The sequence below is a fragment of the Coenobita brevimanus genome, chromosome 58, assembly GCF_032717465.1.
Source record: "Coenobita brevimanus isolate Jiangsu-jjx chromosome 58, ASM3271746v2, whole genome shotgun sequence".
NCBI classification, from domain to species: domain Eukaryota; kingdom Metazoa; phylum Arthropoda; class Malacostraca; order Decapoda; family Coenobitidae; genus Coenobita; species Coenobita brevimanus.
In genome coordinates, this window is record NC_137011.1 from 18,857,624 (window position 1) to 18,883,535 (window position 25,912).

Consider the following 25,912-nt stretch of genomic DNA (forward strand, 5'->3'; position numbering starts at 1 on the left):
CATGTCTTTCTCGGTCTACCCCTCTTAACCCCACCCCCAATATTAACACTTCTCACCTTCCTCACCCAATTATCATCCCCCATCCTCTCCACATGTCCAAACCACCTCAATCTACCTCTCCTCATCACAGCACCAATGCACTCCAGTCCCATTCTACCTCTCAACTCTTCCATTGTAAACCCAGCCCCTCCAGGCCTTGGACGCAGGGACGCAATGCACATCCACCTAATCATTGTCATTTCTGTACGTCTGAGCCAGCGAATATCTTCCTCCTTCACTGCCCAGGTCTCACTGCCATACAGCATTACACTCCTAACACATGCTGCATACAAAGACCCCTTAGCACGTAGGGAGAGCCCTCTCACTGTCAGGAGAGGCAAGAGCTCCCTGAACTTCTTCCAACCACTTCTCGCCCTAGCCACAGAGCTAGCTCCAGCCCCACCTCCAGCACACAACATGTCTCCCAAATAACAAAACTCTTCCACACACTCAAGAGATTCACCAGCAAGTTCAATCCTTTCACGTCTGACAATCTCCACCTGCTCACCCCGGCACGCCGTACACATAAAATCAGCATTATCTCGCAGTCTACCTCTGATACCACTACATCTCTTATGCACCCATTTATCACACACACCGCACAAGATGGAATTACTTCCCATGCCCTTGTGGCAAACTGCACATGGCAACTCTCCCTTGTCTTTGACAGTACCGCCACCAACCCTAGATATCATCACTTTTGTTTTATCTGCATTTACCCTTAAACCCTTTTGTCCCATACCATCTTTCCACTTCCTAAACCTTTCCTCCGCCTCCCTTTCATTCTCTGCAATCAACACCAAATCATCAGCATACAACAACTCCCACTGGAGTCCGTTTCTAAAGTCATGTGAAAGGGCTTCAGGTACCATGATAAACAACATGGGACTCGAGACTGACCCCTGATGCACACCAACATTCACGGAAAACTCATCACTCAAATCTCCATTCACTCTCACCTGGGTGTGAGCACCCACATACATGGCCATAACCACCCTAACCAGCCACTCCTCCAAGCCAAGCTTTCTCATTGCCCACTTCACCACCTCTCTAGGGACTCTGTCAAAGGCCTTTTCCAAATCAACAAAAACAAAATAAAGATCCCTTCTCCTACCAATATATTTTTCCTGAAGCTGTCGAACAATGAATATGGCATCAGTGGTCCCCCTACCTGGCATGAACCCAAACTGCATCTCATCAATATTCACTCTTTCTCTAATCATACCTTCTAAAACTCTCTCCATTACCTTCATTATCTGATCTAAAAGCTTTATACCTCTATAATTTCCTCTTTCCAGGGCATCACCCTTCCCTATATACACATTTACAATTACACTCTTCAGCCAATCATCTGGGACAACACACTCATAAATAATCCTATTTTTCAGGTCAGTGACTAAACTCACCCCTATATCGCCTGAGGCCTTCAACATTTCGGCAGTCAACCCAGACACACCTGCTGCCTTCCCCACCCTCATCCTGCCTATTGCCTCATTCACAGTACCAGTATCAATCAAAGGCCAAGGGCCAGACACTGGATCTGCTGGCACCAAACCTTCCCTATCCCAGTCAAACTCCTCATTCAACAGCCGGTTATAATGCTCTCTCCATGCATCTTTAATATCCTCACTGTTCACCACTACCCATCCTTCATCATTCTTCACACACTGCTCACCTATGATATCCCGATTATCCCTCTTCACCTGACCTGCCACCCTAAATATATTTTTCCTTTCCTCATAATTTAGGTTATCAATTAATTGTCTCTGTGACTCAGACTTAGCCCTGTATACCTCTCTTCTAGCCCTACGCTTGGCAACCAAATATACGTATATATATATATATATATCTATATATATATATATATATATATATATATATATATATATATATATATATAAACACACACACATATATATATATATATATATATATATATATATTTATTTATATATATATATATATATATATATATATATATATATATATATATATATAAACACACACACACATATATATATATATATATATATATATATATATATATATATATATATATATATAAACACACACACACACACACACACATATATATATATATATATATATATATATATATATATATATATATATATATATATATATATATATATATATATATATATCTATATATATATATATATATATATATATATATATATATATATATATAGACAGATAGATAGATATATATATATATATATATATATATATATATATATATATATAGATAGATAGATAGATAGATAGATAGATTGATATATATATATAGATAGATAGATAGATAGAGATAGATAGATAGATATTTGTATGTATATATATATATATATATATATGTATATATATATATATCTATCTATATATATATATATATATATATATATATATATATATATATATATATATATATATATATATATGTATATATATATATGTATATATATATATATATATATATATATATATATATATATATATATATATATATGTATATATATATATATATATATATATATATATATATATATATATATATATATATATATATATATATATATATATATATATATATGACAGGGTGGATAGACTAGGATTGTGGAAACTGTTAAGAATATATGGAATAGATGGGAAGTTGTTGACTGCTGTGAAGAGTATGTACGATGATGCGAAGGCTGCAGTGCGTGTGGATGGTGAACTAAGTGAATTTTTCTCTTTGAAAGTTGGGTTCAAACAAGGATGTGTCATGTCTCCATGGTTGTTCAATCTGTACATGGATGGGGTAATAAAAGAGGTACAAGGTAGGGTAGTGGATGTTGGAGTGGCCCTGGTGAGAGAGGATAGTGTTTGGAAACTCCCTGTACTGTTGTTTGCAGATGATACCGTGTTGTTGAGTGAAGACGGAGGGGAGCTGCAAGGCTTGGTGGATGAGTTTGAGAGAGTGTGTAAGAAACGGAATCTAAAGGTGAATGTAGGGAAGAGTAAAGTGATGGTCTTTGAGAGAGGTGAAGTCAGTGAATGTACAGCGAAGTTGGATGGTGAGGAATTGGAAAATGTGACTACGTTTAAGTACTTGGGTAATGTGATGAGTAAGGATGGAGGTTTGGAGGGTGAAGTGCTTGAAAGGGTACAGCAGGGAAGAAAGGTTGCTGGTTCTTTGAAAGCAGTGATAAGAAACAGGGAAGTGAGCATAGAAGTGAAAAAGTTACTACATGACAGTATTGTGATACCAACTCTAACGTACGGAAGTGAAGCTTGGACGTTGTTGGAAAGACACAAGTCAAGAGTGAGAGCCGTGGAAATGAGTTATTTAAGAGGAGCCTGTGGAGTCACATGGAGAGACAGGCTGACGAATGAGGATATAAAGGAGCGTTGTGGTGTTGATGTGGATGTGATAGGAAGTGTTATGAGGAACACACTGAGGTGGTTTGGCCATGTAGAGAGGATGGAGTGTCAAAGACTGACGAAGAGAGTGTATGTGAGTGAGGTGGGGGAGGAAAGAGGGAGGGGGAGGCCGAGGATGAGATGGAGAGATGGGGTGGAGAGGTATATGAGAGAGGGGGGTGTGAGTTGGGAGCAGGGGAGTGAAATGGCGGGGGACAGGGCGACTTGGAAGCGATTTGTTTGTGGCCACCCCAAACGGGATTGAGGCGTCTGGCAATAGATAGATAGATAGATAGATATGTATATATATATATATATATATATAGATATATATATATATATATATATATATATATATATATATATATATATATATATATATATATATGTATTTATGTATATATATATATATATATATATATATATATATATATATATATATATATATATATAGATATATAGATAGATAGATATATATAGATAGATAGATCAAGAAAAGGGTAAACAGAGAGAAACTATTGATTTTAGAAAAATGTAATAGAAGAATTTTTAAATGTGTTTTGGCTACTTGTAAGACAAATTAGGTCATTGAAAGATCTAGAACTGTTCAAGAAAAAAATCATAAAGATATGAATTGTTTCTATGAGGAAGTCAAGAAGTAAAGCAATAAAATCAAATCTTCCAGAGCTCTTAATGGGAAAGAAAGAGGAGAGGTATTGATTAACATTGATTGTAGGAAATTTTTAGGAGACTGATGTTTTTTGGTAACAGATGAGGAAGAAAGATACTTGATCGATAAATTTAAAGTTGCATGGCCAGTGCAAAGGATGAATCACATACTGTAATACTGTCCTTGGTTAGAGTACAAAAAAAATTATTAACAAGAAGCTGTGTTAAGGCACATCAAACCCATCCCCTGTGGTCATTTTAGTGTTGGAGTATAAACACAACAGAATATACAGTGTAGTCAAAGGTGTCACGAATCCGATTTGGAGGAAATTGGGTTAAAACTGACGATTTTATGCCTATTTAAAATTTTTGGCCTGACCCAGCTGACATTGACCCCCCTACTGCTAACTGGGGGGTTACCCCCATGATGTAATGAGGATTGTTATAGGATGCAGATGTGAAAGATGCACATTTAGGTTTTGGTTTCATTTGGATTTGGTAAATATGAAGTAATTGTGGGAAACAAAAAAAACTTTTTTCTTAAATTTTTGCTGCCTACAGGCTGGGCGTTGGCCCAATTTGGCCCAATATTTTATCAGGCAATCAGGAGGTCATTGTCCATCATCCATGTAATTTTAGTCAAAATTGCACCAGTAGTTTTCGCATAAAATTGTTAACAGACAGAGAGACAAACAAACAGACAAACAAAGTGAAAACAATACCCGGGGGACAGGTGAAAAGGTTGAATACTAGAGTGGGACATGATGGTCTTCATTCACTTTGCTTATAACATGACACACATGATTTTTAAAGGATAATTTTATATTTTTTTTATATTGTTGTTTTAGTCACTATTACGTTCCACTAACATCATTAAAAAGGTAACATTCCACGAATTATTAAAGATGTTTAAGACATTGTACCGGATTCTTCAAATTGTAGACCTGTTATGGTTTCTTTGTGTCTTTAACCCCTTAACTGCGGGGCATCATTTTCATGATGCTTGGGAGCAAGGGATCATACCGCTGGGCGTCACTTTTGTGATTCTGTGTTATTTTGAATTCGCCTGGGCTTTGAAGTGGTGGCTTGTATCATCTATAAGTACTGCCAATGTCCAACACTAGTCAGCAATCCTAATCTCATCTGTACTCCCTCCATTGTTGACAATTTAGCCATTTTTCCCCGTTCTTGACTCCCCTCCCTACCTCCCCTCCATTACCCTCTCCTCTCGCCTGCCCGGCCGTGCTACACTAAGTAAATCTTCCCTGGAATTTTCCACTGATTTCATCTATTGAAATAAGCCCTATGCCCTATTCTTATACCAAATAATACAGTAATCACTCCAATATCCGACGTAATAGAGCCATAGGTAGGTCCGGATATTGGTTCTGTCCGGATATTGGGCCCCAGCTTATGGACTTGTACTTATGGACCCTAACTCAGAGAAACACCTATACAACTCCCTCTGGACTGCATAGCACCTATTTAAGACTCAAATCACACCAATAAGGCACATAAATGACTGAAATAAGTGCAAAAGAAACATAAAATGAGTTCATACAATAATAAACATTCTGGTGACTGGCTCCTGGACTGGTACTTATGGACCCTAACCTAGCCTAACTCAGAAAAACATCTTCCTACTGCACATGCCTAGCTCCTAACACCCTATTCACACCAATAAAGGACATTAAAGAGTGAAATGAGGTAAGTATAGTATGGAAAAAAGTACAGTATGAAACATTCTTATGTCCAGATAGTGGGGATGTTCGGATATTGGGCGTCCGGATATTAGAGTGATTACTTATATACAAAAAAGAAATAAGGTAAGTAAGAGTGCCATACACCTGGATTTGGCTAATTATCACCTGACAACACCTCACATGCACTCGTTCGTAAATTTTTGATGTTTATTTCTCCTTGAAATATGCCGTATAATCTATTCTCGTAATAAGAATATATATAAGAAAGGAAGGGAGAAGCGTAAGTGATATTTACACTCACCTGGAACTACCTAATTTATTATGTACTGTCTAGATTTTCTGCCAATCATTTCATAGCGTATATATCAGCAGCTGTCACCAGGCTGACATATGCAGCATTGCACTCCCCCTAGGCAGGCCACCACACTGTATTCTACGCTAAGTAAATCTTCCCTGGAATTTTCCACTGATTTCATCAATTGAAATAAGCCCTATGCCCTATTCTTATACCAAATAATATATACAAAAAAGAAATTAGGTAAGTGATAGTGCCATACACCTGGAAGTGGCTAATTATCACCTGACAATGTCTCACGTGCACTCGTTCGCTAATTTCTGCTGTTTATTTCCCCTTGAAATATGCCGTATAATCTATTCTCGTAATAAAAATATATTTAAGGAAGGAAGGGAGAAGCCTAAGTGATATTTTCATTCACCTGGAACTACCTAATTTATTATGTATTGTCTAGATTTCATGCCAATCATTTCAAAGCATATATATTAGCAGCTGTCACCAGGCTGTCATTGGCAGCATTGCACTTCCCCTAGGCAGGCCACCACATTGTATTCAGTTTACTGTTGTCTTTCATGGTGAAAGCACGTCGGATTCGCCCCTGTCCAATTCCACCGCTTTTTAGTCCCATGCAAAGGGCCCTGTGACCTCTACCTCCTACTAAACCTCGTGTGGAAAGGGGTAAAGGGCTAAGTGACTGCTGTGGAACGTTAATTTGTCAATGAAAATGATAGAGAGTGACTACGATCATTCTGGTGAGTAAAACAGTGGAAATGGAAATGTAAATAATGTGTAAGTAATGTGTAAACAGCAAGCGAAAGCAATGAATGTAAATATAAGTGAACAGTGGAAAATAGTTTTATAAGTTACTGCAAGTGACAGTGCCTAACAGTGTAAATAAAACAATGTAAATAATGTAAATAAAATAGAGAATGTAAATAGAAATGTATATGAGTAGTAATATTAGAATACGAGTATATATACTAGGAGTAATGAAAGTGAAAGTTTCACTCTAGCATGTATGAATACTATGAGTTATGAAAGGGAAGGTGAAAGTGACTGCTTCACTCTCAAGCTAGTATACAGGACGAGAAAGTGAATGCTACATATTTTACTGAAAGAGAAATTGAATGCCTACAGTGACAATAAACTACTATTACTGAAGGAAACTTATGGATAAAGACTGTAGATATATATAAGTGTTATACAGTAATAGAAATACAAAGTGTGAGTGTTTTTATGAATAATAAATGACAGAACACCAGCGGCGAATGATCGCAAGTGGGAAGGTCATACGTGCTCGTAATTTTCATTGCTTTCACAGTTTTTTTTTTTTGGAGTATGGGTTCCAAACTATTTGAGAATCATAGCATAGTGTTTCTAGTGATATTATCAGGCTGTGGTAATCATATTACGGGTTGTCGGGAAGTGTAAAGTGGAGACTTCGTTACCCAACTTCAGAGGTCTCCACAAGTCCTACGGTACTCGACGAAGGCTCAACCACAATCCCAGGAGAAAGCTGAAGGTATGTGCCATAAGCATATTTAATTTTAATATTCTAGGACTAATAACTGATTTTTGGCAAATATTTTTAGAGAGTCTGTCGGAGCGCGAATATGCCCGCGGGACACGCAAGTCAAAGCAAAACAAGCCCGCGGTTTGGGAGTTAAAAGATTTTAAAGCTCGACATTTCAGAGAGAAAAAAATATAAGTTCTACTAGTTTGGCTTTAGCAAAGTGATGTCCAGTAGTGATGCTTATTTTATTTTAAAGGAAACTGTTAGACCATACATTAGATACAATAAAATAGCATTTGTTGCATTTGTGAATTTGTCAGAAACTTAAAATAAAGTAAATATTTTTAAGTGAGGGAATATTTTAATGGACATAGAGCTCCTCCCTGATCTTATTGAACTTATAAGTCACTGTCTGAGAATTCAGCGTGCAAGAATTCAATGGAATGGGTATAAGGGTATCTTTTATGCTATAAATCAACCGGTCAGACATGAGAGATTTTTTTCTCCTACTATTTTTAAATTGTATATTGATGATGTTCTGAAGCTGCTATCAGAGATTTATATGTGATATTTAAGTTTTTGAGAAAATGTAATTGCATATTGGGTGACTTGCGGGGCTGTTTAATTTCTTTAATCTAAATATAAGAACAAATGCATTTTCATTGTTATATTTAACAAAAATAAGTAAAAATAATGGTGTTTAAGGCATCAAGGAATCCGACACACGATATCTTCTCTGTAAATCAGTAGGAGTAGTTCAACATTATAAATATTTAGGTCACTTAATTATAAATTGTCAGACAGAAAGGACGTTGAAATCAGATTAAATTCATTTTACGCAAAATTTTACTGAATATTTAGATAATTTAAGAAGCTTAACAACTAAACCTTACTGTGTGTGTTTTTTTTTTAGAGTAGTATTTCATGATGGAAAAAAAAAATGTGTTCTCCATTTATTATAATGCTTATGACTATCAATCAGAATGCATATTTTGTGATAATGTCTATCAATGGGATGGATGACACTGTTTGGTTTCAGCCAGTCAACTGATTCGAGGTCGAGTTACTGATAACACACATCTGATATCTAGGTCCACGTCCGACCGGTTTCAGCTTCTACTTTTTATTGTATGTGAACAAGGGTGAAGAAACCAGATGCACGTAAATATATTGTGGAAAATGGCAGGAGGACTCTAAGTGTGACATCACAGGCCCACTCTGCTTTACTTCCAACACTAGCCTACCATGGCCCCCCTAAAATCCTACCGTGACCCCTTTGTGTCATGGCTCCTAGTTTGAGAACCAGTGATTTAGAGCATATTGTATTCTGGATTATGAATTACCTGTGTGGGTTATCAGTAAAACCCTTAGCTCTCAGGTATTTCAAACATTCGAGGTAGAATTTTGCAACTTATTTAAAAAGATATTTGGTCTTCTCTGCCTTCTGAAGAGCCATAATGTTGTTAGCTGAGTTTCTTTTAAAAATTAATTTTCCTTTCATTCAAGCAAGGTTTTTAACCCGTGGATTGCGAGCCACAGCTCAGGCTGTGCTAACCTTCAAGTGGCTCTACATCACCACTAACTACTCCACCCCTATGCAAACTTAAGCATGGCTGTACGGAAAGAAAGAGAGAGAGATTTTTTTTTTTTTTTTATATACCAGATGATGGCCTGGAGGTATATCTTCAAGTTTATAATAAACAAAATCTCAAAAAAAAAAAAAATCATTTTTTCACTACTCCACACCTACACAAACTAATGCATGCCGCTACGCAAAGACAAAGAGAGATTTTGTTTTCACCAGATGATGCCCTGGATGTTTATCTTCAAGTTTATAATAAGCATTTTTTTTGCACACCGTCGGATGGAAAAAAAAAGTAAGGTAATTGCGCAATCCAAGGGTTTAAAAAGCTTTAAGAAGAAAAATAACAGAATGTTCAGTTTAGTTTTTACTACAATAGCCTCTGGCCACTATTTAGCACAGCTATGTAACCTATTACAAAACATTTATAGTAGTGACATTTCACAACGACAGATGTATTAATGTCCAGATTATGATGGGTTCAAAATTATGAAGACCGAAGATGTGTGCGTATCTCGTGAAAATTCATGATAGATCATGAAGTGCGTGATATATTTGCATTTTTTTTTCTTGATTTTACTGTCGACAAGACGATAGAAATCTCGTGATGATATCTTTGTTGTAAAGTTTTATATATGTATATGTAAGTATATATATATTTCTTAAGCTTTGTCATTTTTAATTTGTACTATGGAACAGTGTTACTAATGCATGGATACCGAATCTATCTCTCTACCTATTGCCACACGCCTTAATCACATACGGGGTGGCCCGAAACAAATTGCCTCCACGTCGCCCTGTCCCCGGCCATTTAACTGCCCTACTCCCAACTCGCATCCCCTCTCCCATATACCTCTCCACTCCATTCCTCCATCTCATCCTTGGTCTCCCCCAACCTCTCTCCCCCTCCAACTCATTCACATACACTCTCCTTGTCAGTCTCTCACTCTTCATCCTCTCCACATGGCCGAACAGAATATTGTATATATATATATATCCACATGTCACTTCTTCAGCGCTAACACCCACCATCCATACTGAATATATGCTAGGGCTGTCTCATACAGGACTGGTGTACTGGTATTAGCGGGGGTACTTTTGTGACATGTCGGAGGGTCACCTGGTAGATCAGAAAAGTCTGCTATTATGAAATTCAAATCCTTAAACTGTTCTTTGCCCCAGCTGGAATTCGAACGCCAAGGATGGTTTGGACTCGTCACCTACTTCACCCGCTTCATCCTCACCACGCATGGCACCCTCACAACCAACTTCAACTCCTGAGAAGACTATTATGGCCTTTTGGCGGTCATTCAACCTCAAGGATGCCATCACTCTCTTATTGTCCTCTTGGGCAGATACAACCACTGCAACAACTACCCATGCTTGGCGCCTCCTTGTACTGCACATGTGTGAAATCGCACCGGGAAGCAGCTTTCAGTCTCTGGCCACTGCCGAGGCAGCCACTCTCACAAGTGCACAAGCAATGCCTGGGTTTCAGGCCATCTCGCTGGAGGAGATCACGAGTTTACATTTGGCAGCAGCAGAGCAGGATCCCCAGGAAATCGTGCAGCGAGTGGACAAGGCCGACACAGAGCAGGAGATTGTAGCAGAAAAGCCAGCAACATCAGTGATGGAGAGTAAAGATTTGTCCATGATGCAGATCAGCGAGATACTGTGTGCCCTTGATAAATTCAAGGAAGAATTCAAGGACATCGAACGCTCTTGGTTGCGAGTGGAGGAGGTGATGTCTTCACTGAACAAAACCTTCTGCTGCTACACCGACAAGTACAACCAGGAAATAAACAGCCGGAAGCAAACACTCATCACCCATTATCTTCGGGTTGAACAAAGTGAGGAATCACTCCCTTCAACATCAGAAGAGCCATATCCTGAGGAGGATCAAGAGACTGATTCGATGTCTGAGGTGTCAGAAATAGACTCTGAAGGGTTTATGAACGAAGTGATTTCATTAGCTAGTGAAAGTGTCAAAAGTGCTGGCGACGAAAGTGGTGAGGAAGGTGGTGTGTCGGGTGATGTGGTGGGTGATGCAGGAGATGTATGCTACTTGCTTCATCCTGCCTCGGATCCTCTTCTTACCTCCATCAAGCCTGTTGTCCTCTTGGGTAAAGGCGAGGAGTCATATTCTTGTTAGTTTAGTTAAGCCATATCCTTGTCGATTTACCTAGTAAAGCCATAATCTTGATGGTTTACTTTATCTTAGGTAATATGTCTTAAATAGTTTCTCTGTGTAGTACAATACTTAGGTCTGAAAGGGGTCTCAAGGGATGCCCATGAAGGGGGGTGCCGCCCATACGTAATTTTTCCCATAAGTTTATGTATTCACAGTACGCGAATTCCTAGTATGCGACGTCCTCTGCTGCCCATATACTTGTGTACTAGGGGGATGTAATGTATTCAAATTCTGTGGAGAGAGAGGAAGGATAGGCAACAGGACTTTTGATGCCGACTGAATATATCTCTCTCTCTATCCATCAATCTATCTATCCATCTATATATCTATCTATCTATCTATATACAGAGAGAGAGAGATCTGTCTGCATCTAGATAGATAGATAGATAGATAGATAGACAGATATATATCTATATCTATCTATATATTCTATCTATCTATTTATCTATCTATCTATCTAACTATAGATATAGATATAGATATATTGCCAGATGCCTTAATCTCATACGAGGTGGCCACAAACAAATCGCCTCTATTTCACTGCCCTGCTGCCAGATCACACACACCCCCTCTCTCGTATACCTTTCCACTCCATCCCTCCATCTCATCCTTGGCCTTCCCCTCCCTCTCTCCCCCTCCACCTCACTCACATACACTCTCCTCGTCAGTCTGTCACTCTACATCCTCTCCACATGGCCAAACCACCTAAATGTGTTTCTCCTAATGCTTCCTATCACATCCACATCCACACCACAACGCTCCTTCATATCCTCATTTGTCAGTCTATCTCTCTATGTGACTCCACAGGCTCCTCTCAGATAACTTACTTCCACTGCTCTCACTCCTGACTTCTGTCCCTCCAACAACTTCCAAGCTTTACTTACATGAAAGTTGGTATCACAATACTGTCATGTAATAACTTTTTCACATCCATGCTCACTTCTCTGTTTCTTATCACTGCCTTCATGGAACCAGCAACCCTTCTTCCTTGTTGTACCCTTTCCAGCACTTCACTCTCCATACTTCCATCCTTACTTATCACACTTCCCAAGTACTTAAACGTACTCACATTTCCCATTTCCTCATCATCCAACTTCACTGTACATTCACTGACTTCACCTCTCGCGAAGACAAATAACTTTACTCTTCCCTATATTCACCTTTAGATTCCTTTTCTTACACACTCTCCCAAACTCATCCACCAAGCCTTGCAGCTCCCCTTCGTCTTCACTTTACAGTACAGTATGATCTGCAAACAACAGTACAGGGAGTTTCCAAACACTGCCCTCTCCCATTAGAGCCACTCCAATATCCACTGCCCGACTTTGTATCTCTTTTATAATCTTATCCATATTCAGATTGAACAACGATGGAGACATGACACATCCCTGGTTCAACCCAACCTTCAAATAGAAAAATTACTCGGTTCACTATCCACACGCACTGCAACCTTAGCACCCTCATACATACTCTTTACAGCATTCATCAACTTCCCATCTACTCCATATATTCTTAATACCTTCCACAATCCTTGTCTATCCACCCTGTCATATGCTTTCTCCAAATCCATGAAGGCCGGATGCAATTTCTTTCTCTTTAGAAACTTTTCCACTAAAGATCTAAGAATGAATATCTGATCTACACACGTCTTCCCTTCGTAAAGCCTCCCTGTTCCTCTCCAACTATTTCCCCTGTTATTTCCATTACTGTCAATAAGTATCCTACCGTATACTTTTCTTATTACACTAAGAAGACAAATACCCCAATGATTACCACACACTTTTTCCCTTTTCTCTTTGTACAAGGGAATAATTATATTTGACTTCCAATCCTCCAGTACTCTACCTTCCTCCCAGGCCAATCTGCACATCTTCCACATTCATTGTACTCTTATCTCTCCCCCATGCTTCAGGATTTTACCACATACTCCATCAGTTCCTGGGCCTTTTCCCATTTAGACTTTCTTCAGTGCTTCCACAACTTCCATCCTACTGACTTCTTCCTGTCTTCACACCTTTCCTTCTCCCAGCCATTCCCCAGCCACTTATACTCGCATTACTTTCATTCTCTATGTTCAACAAATCCTTAAAGTGTTCTCTCCATCTGCTCACTTCCCCCCCCCTTCTCTACTAGTAATCTACCATTTTTATCTTTCACTCCCCTACTAACCCTATCATTCACGGACTCCAATCGAGTCATTAAATACCATCCTGTACAATGCACCATGATGCACATCGTCATATTTTGGTATGCCTTTTTACCCGATTTGTGTCATACTGTGCTTTACAGGTTGTTAAACCATCTAACAACTCAAACCACCCGCACCTGAGAGGGCTAACTTCATTGCCACCCTGTCTGACACTCATTACCTCCTTCCAAAACATTTTCTTACATTCCCTCTACATTCCAAATTCCTTATCCACTCTTTTCTCACTCTCTCTAAGTACTTGATTCATTGCATTTAAAATTCAACTGGTAGTCAACAAACAAAGAAGTGGACAGCTGATCATAATAAACAGATTCATCTCAGTCTGGGGCAGGGAACATTTTGAGGCTTTGAAGGTTGTGAGCACAGTCTTGACTGATATTTGACAGACACATCAACATGTCCTCAGAACATCCCTGTCCCGGATACGTATCCAGTCTTGGAATACATTGAGTATATTGCATGAGTATTAACATCCAAATAATGGCATGGCAACAACTGGTATGCATAAGACTGACATACATTAAAGAAAGACTGTTTCATTGATACCCATATAGAGATACCTATACATTAGAAATCAAAATAATGGTTTTATCAGTGGAGGATACAGGGGTAGAAATTTGTAATTAGACAATTAGTCAATCCAACTACCATATTCAGAACATGCATAGAGCACTGGTAAATTAGGTAGTCTGAATATCTATACATTGCCTGAATGTATACTGGATATGATAAGTGCACCCACAGAGAGCATGTTTCCGGCAACGCCTATACCAAACACCTCAGATAAACACAATTTAATAAATTCTTCCTTGGCCCAGGACCCACATATTCACAAAATTTCATTGAAATCCGCAAGTGACTTTTTGAGATATACTGTTGACAAACAAAGAAGCAAATAAATAAACAAGGGTGAATACATAACCTGCCCAAACTTCGGTGGCAAATGCAAAAGTTGCAACCAATTTAATATGGCGTTCACAGTAAGCTTTACTTAAAGGAAAAACAAGGAACATAAGGAACCATGAACCAGTAACTAATACTTATTTCATATTTACTGTGGGCAACATCATGAATGGTTTAGCAATACAGTTAGCATCAAAAGTCCTGTCACCTCTCCTACCTTTTTGTCCATGCAGTTTGTAAATCAATGTGATAAATCTGCAGCATCTGAGAGTGATCACTGCAAATAAGTCATTCAATACATATCCACTATATAGGTACAGTACATCCCCACAGTACGCGAGTTCCGAGTACGTGATCCCCCTTGTACGCGAGGACCTATTTTGTGTGTGTGTGTGTGTGTGTGTGTGTGTGTGTGTGTGTGTGTGTGTGTGTGTGTGTGTATTTTTTCTTAGTACACAAATTGAACTCCTTGTAAGCAAGACGGGGAGTGAAGAGTGGCCCAAATCCGGGGATACCCCGAGTATGCGACATTACCCCCCCAAGAAACGATCACGGTTACTTACGCTTCACCCACCTTGTGACGTCGATGCTGCTCACTCGTCACGTGAGGACTACATGCACTGCTTGGAGGGTGGTGAGGTGAGAGTCCCAGCAGAGGAAACAGGAATGTTCCTGTGTACTCAGAGGCTATTTTTTCTGTGAGTCAGGATGTCTGCCCCCTCCTCCAGGAAGAAGTAGTGCATCACCCATGCCATGAAGATGCAAGTCATTAGGAAGAAGGAGAGTGGGAAAGGTAACATGGCCGTTGGCAAGGAACTAGGCCTGGCAGAAATGTCCATGCGAATATATGGGCTAACAGGGAGACCATGAAGAGGACTGTGAAGACATATGGGATGGTTGCATTGGACGGGAGAAGCAGGCTGACCAATCAGGCTGTAATTCTTGAGTGATACCTGGCTACATTAATCTTGAGGAAGGAGAAGGAATGAATTCCACTGAACAGGCGCTACATCAGGGACCAGGCCGAGATTTTCTACAAAGCTGCAGCTCGGAAGCTTGCTGTAAAGAATCCATTTAAAGCCTCCGTGGGATGGCTTTGCCGCTTTCTGGAAAGGAAGGAGCTAGGTCACATTCGCCTCACGGGGGAGCCTGCATCAGCGGATGAAATGACGTCCAAAGATTATCCAGCCATCCTAAAAGGGATAATTGACGAGGGCAGCTACAGCAGGGACCAAATTTATAACACTGATGAAACAGCCCTATACTGCAAGGCTATGCCGAAGTGTACTTATATTAGTAAGCACCAGCACCAGGCCTGGGGCAGAAAAATTGACAAGAGCAGGATAACAGTCATGTTCGCTGTGAACTTATCAGGCTCACACAAGATGCGTCCTGTTGTGGTGCATACCGCAGCACACCCCAGATGTTACAAGAATCTGCACTGCATGGATGACAGTGGGATATACTGGTACAGCAACTCCATTGGTTGGATGATGAGTATCATCATTTCCAAGTGGCTGTTGTGGCATTTCATCCCTGATGCCAAGGCAAAATCCCGGGAACTTGGCATCCCCTTCAAGGTGCTTCTCATCCTTGATAATGCTCCAAGTCATCCAACCTGGCTAGCAGACCTCAGCAAGGAATGCAAGATTGTTTTTCTGCCTCCAAGAACGACCACTCTCATCCAACTGCTAGACCAGGAGTTGATTGCAACGGTCAAGCAGCTATACCACCAACGCCTCTATGATCACCTCTGCAGCAAGACCGACAGCTGTGAGGAACTGCAGGCAATTCTTGACTTGAACACAGTTGGTAGTGATGTCATGGACGCCGAGGATGGTTTGGACTCACCATCCGCTTCATCCTCACCATGCACAGCACCCACACAACCAACTTCAACTCCTGAGAAGACTATTATGGCGTTTTGGCAGTCATTCAACCTCAAGGATGCCATCACTCTCTTGTTGTCCTCTTGAGCAGATACTCGTACAACCACTACAACAATTAACCATGCTTGGTGCCTCCTCGTACCGCACGTGTGAAATCGAACTGGGAAGCAGCTTTCAGTCCCTGGCCGCTACTGAGGCAGCCACTCTCACAAGTGCACAAGCTATGCCTGGGTTTCAGGCCATCTTGCTAGAGGAGATCAGAGGTTTACATTCGGCAGCAGCAGAGCAGGATCCCCAGGAAATCGAGCAGCGAGTGGACAAGGCCAACACAGAGCAGGTGATCCCAGCAGAAAAGCCAGCAACACCAATGATGGAGAGTAAAGATTTGTCCATGATGCAGATCAGCGAGATACTGTGTGCCCTTGATAAATTCAAGGAAGAATTCAAGGACATCGAATGCTCTCAGTTGCGAGTGGAGAAGGTGATGTCTTCACTGGACAAAACTTTCGCTACTACACCAACAAGTACAACCAGGAAATAAACAGACGGAAGCAAACACTCATCACCCATTACCTTCGGCTTGAACAAAGTGAGGAATCACACCCTTCAACATCAGAAGAGCCATATCCTGAGGAGGATCAAGAGACCGATTCGATGTCCGAGGTGTCAGAAATAGACTTTGAAGGATTTATGAATGAAGTGAGTGCATTAGGTATTGAAAGTGTCGGAAGTGCTGGTGATGAAAGTGGTGGGGAAGGTGGTGTGTCAGTTGGTGTGGTGGGTGATGCAGGAGATGCATGCTACTTGCCTCATCCTGCCTCTGATCCTTTTCTTACCTCCATCAAGCCTGTTGTCCTCTAGGGTAAAGGCGAGGAGTCATATTCTTGTTAGTTTAGTTAAGCCATACCCTTGTTGATTTACCTAGTAAAGCCATAATCTTGTTGGTTTACTTTATCTTAGGTAATATGTCTTAAATAGTTTCTCTGTGTAGTACAATACTTAGGTCTGAAAGGGGTCTCAAGGGATGCCCATGAAGGGGGGTGCCGCCCATACGTAATTTTTCCCATAAGTTTATGTATTCACAGTACGCGAAATCCTAGTATGCGACGTCCTCTGCCGCCCATATACTTGCGTACTAGGGGGATGTAATGTATTCAAATTCTGTGGAGACAGAGGGAGAATAGGCAACAGGACTTTTGATGCCGACTGAATATATATATATATATTATATAATGTATTATATATATAAAGAGAGAGAGAGAGAGAGAGAATCTGTCTATATCTGTCTATGTAGATAGATAGATAGACAGATATCTATTTCTATATCTATCTCTGTCTATCTATCTATCTATCTATAGGTAGATAAGCATAGATGTAGATATATTGCCAGATGCCTTAATCTCATACGAGGTGGCCACAAACAAATTGCATCCACGTCACCCTGTCCACCGCCATTTCACTGCCCTGCTCCCAAATCACATGCCTCCATCTTATCCTTGGCCTTCCCCTCCCTCTTGCCCCCTCCACCTCACTCACATACACTCTCCTCGTCAGTCTGTCACTCTACATCCTCTCCACATGGCCAAACCACCTAAATGTGTTCCTCCTAATGCTTCCTATCACATCCACACCCACACCACAACGCTCCTTCACATCCTCATTTGTCAGTCTATCTCTCCATGTGACCCCACAGGCTCCTCATAAATAACTAATTTCCACTGCTCTCACTCTTGACTTCTGTCCCTCCAACAATGTCCAAGCTTCACTTCCATACATTAAAGTTGGTATCACAATACTGTCATGTAGTAACTTTTTCACTTCCATGCTCACTTCCCTGTTTCTTATCACTGCCTTCATGGAACCAGCAACCCTTCTTCCTTGTTGTACCCTTTCAAGAACTTCACCCTCCAAACTTCCATCCTTACTTATCACACTACCCAAGTACCTAAAAGTACTCACATTTCCCATTTCCTCCTCATCCACCTTCACTGTACATTCACTGACTTCACCTTTCGCGAAGACCATAACTTTACTCTTCCCTAAATTCACCTTTTGGTTCCGTTTCTTACACACTCTCCCAAACTCATCCACCAAACCTTGCAGCTCCCATTCGTCTTCACTTAAACCGCCCCATCCCGTCGACGTATGGGTACGTTGCAACATTTTGCATTTGCCAGTCCCGGTGATGTACTGGTACGTCGTGCAGTTGCAATGTCCCTAATTTGCACAATTTTCAATTTTCGCTCGTGATATTTCGTACGTATACACGGGACACCTTCCTCTATTCCTCTACCAGACGCCAAGCAGGTACAATGCTTTACACCACATAACCTCCCCCCCTCCCCCCCTCACGCCATTGTCTCGGCAATTCACCTGTTACCAGTGACCTGGCCAGTAAAGATATTCAAGGCCAGAGTGATTCCTCAATCGATGACAATGTGGAGGACAAAGTTTACATAGCATTATAAGAAGAAACAGTCAGAAATAATGATCAGGTAATGTGGCAAAAGAAGGTCAGGTATGGTGATTAGTTAGTGAGTGGAACAATGCTTATAATGCCTATATTACTGCTTGAAAACCAACATACTCTCATACTACATGTAAATTCGTACCAAGTAAATAAATAAATACCGTTTATGAGTGGTGTGAAATAGTTACCCTCCCATAGAACTCGTTTTCTTTGCAGCCAGCCTGACAGAAAACCCAGTCAGGTAAGGAGGTTCTCTTACCTGCAACGAGTATTTTAAACCTCAGGTGAGCCATTTCTCTATGAATTTTCGATGTTTCTCACCAAAAGCGGAGGTTTTAGCCAAAAAAATTTTTTTCGAAAATACTTCGGGATTGGGGGATGTCGGAGGTGCGGAAAACCTCGGGACATGACAGGTTAACGATACAGTATCATCCGCAAACAACAGTACAGGGAGTTTCCAAACACTGCCCTCTCTCATTAATCACATAAAATGCTAAAATCTCACCTACTTTCATACAGTTCTTCGTAACTCGTGCGTGCGAATCGTACTTGCGTCGCCATGGGGCCATTTACGGCCTACGGTCGGTACTACAATCACTTCAATTTAACAGGGCCTAAAACTGAAAACTTTCCATCTTGAATGCTGAGTTTAGCAAAAGATTTGCACAAGATTATAGCAAAAGTCACGAAGAAGTGCCACGGAAAAGAATGTGCAGCCGTGGTATTGTTTTATTCTGCCATTGAACTGTGGGAAATGGTGAGCAAAAGGACGAAAATCACCATGTTAAAGTGAAAGGGCTATAGTGGAGTAGGAGGTGGAGTGAGAGGAAGGTGGAGTGGAAGCTGGAGAGGGAAGAAGGTGGAGTGAAAGTGTAGTGGGAGGACGGGGAAGTGGGAGGAGGAAAGGAGTGATACGTGGAGTTCTAGAAGAGTGAGAAGTGGAGTGGTACCGGGAGTGTGAAAAGAATGGAAGGAGAGGAGAAAATGAGAGTAAGGAGAACTGGACATAAGAAGCAAGAAATGGGAGAGGGAGACAAAGAGATTGGGAGAGGGAACGATGGGGGAAGAGGAAAATATATTAGGAGGGAGGAGAAGGAAGAGTCGATGGGAGGGGAAAGGAGGAGGAGGTAGAAGGAACGAGGAGAAGGAAGAGGAGAAGAAAGGAAAAGTCAGACGAGGGGCGAAGAAGGGGAAAAAGGTGGAAAAGGGTATATGAGGGGAAAGAATGGAGCAAAAAAAGGGTAAAACAGGGGATAGGAGGTAGTGGAAGAGGGGAAGTGGAGTGGATGGCAGTGGGAAATAAAAGATGGGGGTGAAAAAGAGGAGGTGAGAGGGGGAGGAAGACAGAATGAGAGGAGAAGAGGTGAAGGACGGAAGGGCAAGGCAGAAAGGATGGGAAATGAAGGAAGAAGGGAAGGGAGAGGGAGGACAAAGAGGTGAGAGGGCAAGGAGAAGGGGTTGAGAAAGGTACAAACTGTGGAAAAATGAAAAAGGGAAGCGGCGAAGGAACAAAGGAATTCAAAGGACAGCAAAAGACAAAATATCTGTTTGTTCTCAATGCTTTTTGCTTGAGGATAGGATATGGCTAAGGTATCTGTTCTAGACTTCTTAGAAGGATATCCAGGTAGGAAGTAAAGAGGAGGCATAAGGATGAAAGGAGGAGGAAGGGGAAGAAAGGGAAGTAAGATGAAGATAAAGACAAGGAAAGAGACAGATCAAATTAAGAACAAGAAAATTATATAAACTCATATGTATCTATCAATCTCTATATCTGTCTGTCTATCTAAAAACATGAGAGAGAGAGAGAGAGAGAGAGAGAGAGAGAGAGAGAGAGAGAGAGAGAGAGAGAGGGTGAGGGCAAAGGCGGTTATAGACGATAAGGCAGAAGGAAGAAGTGAAAGGAAGATGATGATGATGATGATGATGATGGGGAAAGATCGAGAAGTAATAATGGTACAAGAGGCATAAAGGGGTGAGAGGGAAAGAAAGGGACGAGGGGAAGGCGAAGGAGGCTGGGTGGATGTGAGTGAGTGGGTGAGCCGGGAAGGATGACCTAAGTTTGCAAAGATGGATCACGCGGTTACAAAATAGTGGAGGTGGGCAGTATTTTCATAGTTCCCCATCCTATGGTTTAAATATTCGGCCATGCCAGCCTACACTATCACACTCAACCAAGGTGTTGCGGCGGAAATGAAACTGTTGCTTATATGGCAAACGTCAAAGAGCTGGACGGAAGTTATACAGTTGTCTCTTCTTACACACAAGGGAAATTCTCGAAACTTGGGGTAGCTAGAAGACCAAGAGGTCAGTCACCTTTCAACTGTGCTTACGAGTAAGACTGTATTCCTGTCCTCCTCCCCCTTCAGGAAATCCGCGCCCCTCACTCCCATAGAATTAGGGCGATGCCGTTCATTCATTCCTCCTCCCCCCCTTCCCTATCTCCTCCTCCTCCATGAACTTCAGGAGATATACGCCCCCTCCCTCCCCTTAAGGAGATCCGCGCCCCTCACTACGCACCTCTCAACTTCTGCTTCTTCAGGTTATTCCTCCTGCAAGTTCATCAGCACCACCACCAGTGTCACAAAACGAAATGATGGATGCCACGTCAGATTCTTCCCCTCACATTATTCCCGAAGCAAATGTGGGAACACACCCATATATTCTATCTATCTATCTATCAATCTACCAGTCTATCTATATCTCCTTCCCTGCTATCTATCTACCAGTCTATCTATATCTCCTTCTTTTCTGTCTATCTACCCTTATAATTATCTCCTTCTCTCATTGATAAACAAACACTGTAAGGTCGCCCACCCCGGAGGCTGGGAACGATCACACCTCTCTCTCTTTCTCTCTCTCTCTCTCTCTTAAACATACACCGCAAGGTCACTCATCCTGGATGCGGGGAACGACCACACCAGATGCCAGGACCGAAACACATTTTGTTCCTCCATGGCATTGTCAATCCTGGAAATCGGACTTCCATGGCATTGGCCCCTCATCATTTTGTACCGTGGTGGCACAACTGACACTACTTGTATTAGTCCTAAAGACCACTCCCAAGTGATCAAGTCAGTACTCTGTACCGATTCCAAGGTTGAGTTATAATATACAGTTATGCATATTTTTGAGGCAAATAATATTCATGGAAAAAATGTACAGTAACATACAAGAGGCTCTCAGGAATACTTTGTGATATAAATGGTTAAGGAAGAAATGCAAGGAAATATGCACCATCAAGAATACAGTTCACTGTGCAAGACCAGATGAAAAGAAAAAGAGGTTTTTAAATGAGCGTTTATTGACATCACTGGTTATTAATGGAAACAATAAATTTTGGGGCAGCACCGACCCACCACAGTGCGACATTGCACCAGCGAATTTGCAATGCACGTTAGTAATATTGTCGACGATGAGAAAAACAATGGTGCATAATGAAAAAAATTCCCATGGCTGGCATGTAAATCAAACATGAACACATCTACTCAGATCAGATGCTGCACAGTTGTTGGGGACGGGAGAAGAGGAACTCCAGACAAAACATGATGAGACTGGCAACCCCACCTCCTGCTACCACCACAAACACGCCCTGCAAAATGACTGTTCTTGCACTGCCTGATAAGCTAAGGCTATATTATATACCCAACACTATTTACATTATCAGTCTGTAGTCATAATAAAATCTTTCTGTAATGAGATAATTATGATCTAAATTATAGCTTCTTTTAGACATGGTGAATTCTATCTTTTCAACTATCATGTTGTAGAATGCACTGTATGCTGTACAGTCTGTTATTATTAATTGCAAGCTTTAGTCTGCATATTACCATAGTCAGGATAATTTGCATACTGACATGTACTGAATAATTGATAAACAGAAGGTATATCTTAGTGGAGGAATTAAGAAATATCACACGTCTTGCCATTACCCACAGATTCCTGAGATTGAGCGTAGACATAACATGAACCTTTCCAGGAGCATTGAGACAGATGATGAAGTTTGGGCTGATCATCCGGAACCAGTATTCAAACAAACCTGCTTCAACCACCTGCAGCACCCTGGACAAAACAAGGGGTAAAAATTCAAACTGTACAGTCAGGAACAAAACATCACATAATATTTTTCCTATTTTTTACTCCTCACATTCACCTTTTGGGTGTAAGTTCTTAAGCTGATATGTTTCTCTGCTGGTAGATGGCTAACATGCCCTAATATGAAGACACAGTGGAAGATTAGGGGAACTCACAGCATCTCTTTAACAGGACTGTCACCTAGTAATATACGTAATATACTTCCCGATAACATTCGTTTTTTTATGGCTACTGTTAGACGCTTACACACCATCCAGGATTAAGGGTCTGTCTATGGGAAGATATACAAATTAACATTTTTCAGTCATACAGGAATATTTTCTCTATCGATTCCAGTTTGAACTGTCTCTTCTATGCTAGAAGCAGAAAAAATAAAGCCAAAAAAGTTATTTATATTTTAAGATAAATGACTGCAGAAACTAATTCATTACTCTTGGTGATGTCAGTCAAGTTATCATACCAGAATAATTTCAAATGGAAACAGTGATATAGGAAAAGTGCAGTACTTTCGATTGATGTTTGGTAGTAGAGGGCTGCCTTTAGCAACTGCCAGGGCTTCTAACGAAGGTAGATACCGGCCTCGCCCCACATAGAATTCACACGTGCCTGGAAATGATGGAAGGTAGTGAACGTTACGAAGGTTAAGAATTTATACCTATCGACTGCACGAAGATCAAATATCCTTAAAATCTGGTGTTTTTTTTAGTATGCTCATGTTACTCCTGATTTTTCTTTCAACTATGGAGAGGATTTATTATTGGACAAGTTAAATTTTTCCTTTATTATCTTTGAATGAGAGGGGTTTTCATAAGCTGACTAAAATTAGATGGAAGTAGCACGTGTGAGCTATAAAAAGTATTCATCGGAATCAAGGGGTTGAAAGACACAGAGTTATTGCAAGTACTAAGCTTAATTTCTATACCAGGTATTAACGGATGAGAAAATAAAAGAATTGTATATTTCAAACACTACTAATTATGCTTTCAGGTATGGCATTATACTTGTGATGCATAAACCATACCAGCCTCTCATGATTTCGAGCCAATTCATACAGTTTGCATGACTTTGTACTCCAACAAATCACCATACTACCTTTTACCTACAGCTGTACTCATGGTGGCTGTATACAATGCGGATCCCATGGAGAATGAACTTAATGAAATGTAAAGTAATGAAGAACAAATATAAATTTTATAACCGAAGAGAAAATGATCAACTGTTTACAGTTTGAGGGGGTGAAATACGGATCCAAGAGCACTCACCTTGTCATGTTACCAGGGAGCCAAGAAGGGTACTCCACATCCTTAGCAGATTATGTGGACTCTGTGTAATTCATTCCATGGCCATTTTCCCTCCTATTAACTTGTTTGTAAGTTTCTAGAGTATTACTTATGATGCGGTAGCTTACTATGAGAGGCCATCACTGGGGATACTTGCTCCCCGGCAACCAAGAGCCATTCTCCTCAATCCATGAACACCAAGCCTTGTCTCTTATCCCTTCACTGCCGCCATTGTTATAACTGCTTGGCAGAGAAAGGAACAGAGCCTTGGCGACACGAGAACTCAGTTCGCCTAACAAAAACTGAATGAAGAATAGAACGGTACATGCTTATTTTGCTAAGTGGGCTTTTATACAGCTAGTTACATAGAAGCAAAGGGAACACCGATAAGAAACAGACGTTTGCATGTCAGAATAGTGAGGGGTCTACGTGACAGCAGTACTGACCTACCATGATGTGTACTGACAGACATGAATAAAGGCCGTACCATTATGTTGCATCTTAGAGAGAGAGAGAGAGAGAGAGAGAGAGAGAGAGAACTGAAGTAAATTACTGAAAAATATCTTTGGGCCACAATAGTTCGGTCAAATGGAGACGAAATACCGTCAGAACCTGCATACTACCAAAAATCAGTATCAATTTGCAAGAATGGATAACATGAAGAACGGTAAAAAATCTAAAATCGTAAAATGATTAACTATAAAAGTGGAGGAGCCCCGCCTGCTTTAGAACATTAAACATATTAGCTGGATAATCAGAAGTCCTCCAAGCATGGAAGACAGACGGTAAGCACCATCTTCAATCATATGCCTATGGATAAACCTCTGGTGCAGTTCCTCCAGACTCGGACACTCGACCAGTAAGTGACGGGCTAAGGGGGGCCAGGCAGTCATCACAATTTGGTTGACTTCCATCAGTCATTAGGAACCCACGAGCAAGCTGCGAATGCCCAGTGTGAAGACGCGGCAACAGCCTTCACTAATCAAAGAGGTATAAAGGGGAGAAACCACCCTTTGAGAATTATTTATTAATATCAACATCATTGCACTGTGTTTGCCAACAGATACGAACCATAGACTTAAAAGAACGAGTCATATAGCTGGCAGGAAGTGAGTAATTCGTAGGGGGCCGTCGAGAAGACGCTACATTAGGTAATGTACCCACCCTCTCATTGCCCTCCATACCAACATGAGTACGAACCCATAAAAATGGACAAGTTTACCTCTTCGCTGAATCAAGAAAATCCGCTTGATAAAGGGAAGGACCACGAGATGAGCTGAATGTAATAACTAAATGGCCAATAGGGTGTACTGAGACACACAAAAATAAAACAAGCCATTTTGCGTGCTATAACGAACTTACGAGCTAAAATGATAGCAGTCAAATCAGCGGTAATAATATAGGCATTTAGTGAAAGACTTCCTCCCTTCACAAAATTGGGGAACAGCACCCCAAACCCGACACCAACATCTAACTTCAAACTGTCTGTATAAATAGGGACAGTATTTTAGTGAATGGAAGAATATTCCAAAAATAACTGATGATGAGCCTGGGAGGAGACTGAAGACTTTAGAGTCTTCAAAATCTCTGCAGAAGTACACCTCTAGAAGGAACTATGGAGTGATCCTTGGGAGCCGGACGGGGCAGACAGGCACTG

The 25,912-nt window shown here is 40.7% G+C and overlaps 1 long non-coding RNA gene across 1 annotated transcript; it reads right to left on the reverse strand.

Moving 5' to 3' along the window:
* Nucleotides 1-22,395: 22,395 nt before the first annotated feature.
* LOC145402552 (uncharacterized) lies at nucleotides 22,396-23,546 on the reverse strand. Its single transcript, XR_013897819.1, has 3 exons — nucleotides 23,482-23,546; nucleotides 22,813-22,942; nucleotides 22,396-22,472 (listed from the first exon to the last, which is right to left on the reverse strand). It is a non-coding gene; the product is annotated as an uncharacterized LOC145402552 (long non-coding RNA).
* Nucleotides 23,547-25,912: the final 2,366 nt, after the last annotated feature.